A 2,953-nucleotide genomic window follows, 5' to 3' on the forward strand; every position below is an offset into this window, starting at 1 on the left:
GCCAAAGTATTGGAGCTTCAGTTTCAGCATCAGTCCTTCCAATGAATGTTCAGGACTGATCTCCTTTAGGATGGACTGGTTGGATCTCCTTGCCGTCCAAGATACTCTCAAGAGTCTTCTCCAACACCAGAGTTCAAAAGCATCAATTCTTTGATGCTCAGCTTTCTTTATGGTCCAAACTCTCACATCCATACATGACTACTGGAAAAACCATAGCTTTCACTATATGACCTTTGTTGGCAAAGTAATGTCTCTGCTTTTTAAAAAGTCCTCCACATACAAATTCTGTTGTGAGAGCATGTTTATAGGTCCAGTTTGTTCATAACAACAACTCAACTAACACAGCCGGCTACACAGTACTGTACTGTAGTATGTTTATAATATTTTTCACAAAAATAATACAGATAAAACAAACACAAAAAATAAAGACAACATTTTTAAAGTTATAGTCCAGTACCTTGGAAAGTATGGTAGTACCAGCCACATCCCTGCTGCTTTCACACTTGTTTCCAGACTTGCTGGGTGTGAAATAAAGATACTGTATTACTGTATTCTATATAATACTGTGCAGTAAAGTAGGCAAAAGCACTTATAGAGGATGCACACACACACAATGGACACCAGACACGTGAACTAACTTACCTTATTAGACGTACAAATGCACGTTTGCATCTTTGAAAGTTCACAACTTGCAGATTTGTATGTAGGTGATTTACAGCGTGTGTCCTGCCTGAACACATGGACAATCACCCTTGCTATCAAGATGCCCAACCACAGAGAAAAAACTGATGATCATGATTTTTTTTTTTTAACCTCTGTGTTTCTCCTTTTTTTTTTTTTTTTGGCCCCTGCTCCAGGCTTACAGGATCTTAGTTCTCCTCCCAGGGACTGAACCTGAGCCCTTGGCAGTGAAAGTGTGGAGTCCTAACCACTGGACTGCCAGGGAATTCCTTCTTTGTTTTTCCTTATACTTGACTGACAATTAAATATTAATGTTCATCATAGTTTTATGTGAAATCAGGTTATTTCACCACTGCTTAAATCACATAAGTATTGTCCAAGTGTTTTTGTGGCCAAAGCAAGTGAGGCAATGGCTCATTTGAGGCTAAAAAAAGAATTCTAATCCTACCAAACAAAAATAGAGGAGAAAATATTAACTGATCTTGATGTTTGGTTTGCTTATGGATAGTTCCTTGACAAATCTCAAACTTTTGATTCTGGACTGCAGGGCCACGGGATTTTAGTAATCAGGGATTTATTACAATGGGCCATTATGGCACCTGGAAGAAAACAGGACTCTAGCTTGAAGTTACTTTTATACTGAAAATGAGTTTCCCAGCTGGGATTGCTTAATCCAAAGAAGAGACTATTGAAAAGTTCCTCCATGACCCAGTAATCTGAAAGGACTCACGAACTAACAATATGTACTAAGCCCCCCACAAGTCATGTTCATTCAAAAAATGATTACCACAGGACTTACCTGATGGTCGGGTTGGTTGTGAGTCCTCCTGTAAATGCAGGGGACAGGGCTCAATCCCTGGTTCGGGAAGCTTCCACATGCTGTGGGGCAACTAAGCCCATGCGCCACAACTTCTGAGCCTGCTTTCTAGAGCCCGAGAGTTGCAACTACTGAAGCCCGAGTGCTTTCGAGTCTGTGCTAAATAACAAGAGAAGCTGCGTGCTGCAGCTAGGGACTAGCCCCCATTTGCTGCAGCGAGAGAAGGTCCAGGCACAGCGGTGAAGACCCAGCACAGCTAAAAAGTTAAAACACAATCACCACAAATTCTGTTTTCTATTTGAGGCTCATGAGTGAATCGAATACCATCCCTGTGGAGAAAAAAAAATGGAGTAATTTGAAATAGCTGATTTTTTTGTTGTTGTTTTCTTGGTTTACTGTAGCACTTTTATCTTCTGGCAATGACGCGTTGCTGGGGCTTAATGTTCTCATATAACAGTGGAAAACCAAGTCTGTTGTTGTCTCTTAAAGAATTGAGAATTGCACACCCAAGTCTTACATAAGAGGATGAATAAATATACAGGTGGGAATGCAAACTGTTTTCCAATTCAAGGCAGATAACAAGCTACTGTGTTCTGGCAGGAAAGCTTCAATAAGAAGGGAAATTAGATCCTAAGGCTTGGAACTTTCTAATCCTGTAAGACTGACAAGAACTAGTTAATTTGTACACATTTCTAACTGGCTCTGAGAATTTTATTTTTTAAAAAAATATTTATTTATTCGGCTGTGTTGGGTCTCAGTTGCAGCACATGGGATCTTCATTCCATCATGCAGTGAACAGGGTCCCTAGTTGTGGTTTGCAGACTTAGTTGCCCTGAAGCATGTGGGGGTCTTAATTCCCCAAACAGGGATCTAACCCACGTCCCCTGCATTGCAACGAGGATTCTTAATCACTGCACCACCAAGGAAGTCCCAAGAATTTTAAATTTATTTACACCTCATAAATATCCCATGAGGCTGATGCATGCTTAGGCAACACATACACTCAAAGTGGAATGATACAGAGGAGTTTAGCATAGCCCCTGCACAAGAATGACATGCAAATTAATGAACCATTCCATATTTTTCAGTTATCGAATGTGTATTTTTGTGTATGCGATGTCTTTGCAAAGATGAAATAGTATAAAACATGATGCAAATTGTACCAACTGATACGGAAATAAACAATACCAGCATTAAACTTTTCGAAGTTTTAAAACTTAAAAAAATATACTGGGAATTCCTTGGCAATCCAGGGGTTGGGACTTCTTGCTTCTGCTGCAGGGAGCACAGGTTCAATCCCTGGTCTAGGAACTAAGATCCCATGTGCAAAAAAAAAAAAAAAAAAAAAAAAAAAAAAATCAATAAAATAAACAACATAACAAAATAAAACATACCTCCTACCAAACCATCACATTACTAAAAAAATCTTAGGAGGAGCATAATTTTCTTTTTACA

General features: G+C 39.2%; 1 non-coding gene across 1 annotated transcript; it reads left to right on the forward strand.

The window, feature by feature from the left end:
* The first annotated feature begins 2,478 nt into the window (after nt 1-2,478).
* Nucleotides 2,479-2,583, forward strand: LOC136150390 (U6 spliceosomal RNA). The gene has a single exon (XR_010659822.1). It is a non-coding gene; the product is annotated as a U6 spliceosomal RNA (small nuclear RNA).
* Nucleotides 2,584-2,953: the final 370 nt, after the last annotated feature.

This window comes from Muntiacus reevesi, chromosome 18 (genome assembly GCF_963930625.1).
Source record: "Muntiacus reevesi chromosome 18, mMunRee1.1, whole genome shotgun sequence".
NCBI classification, from domain to species: Eukaryota; Metazoa; Chordata; class Mammalia; order Artiodactyla; family Cervidae; genus Muntiacus; species Muntiacus reevesi.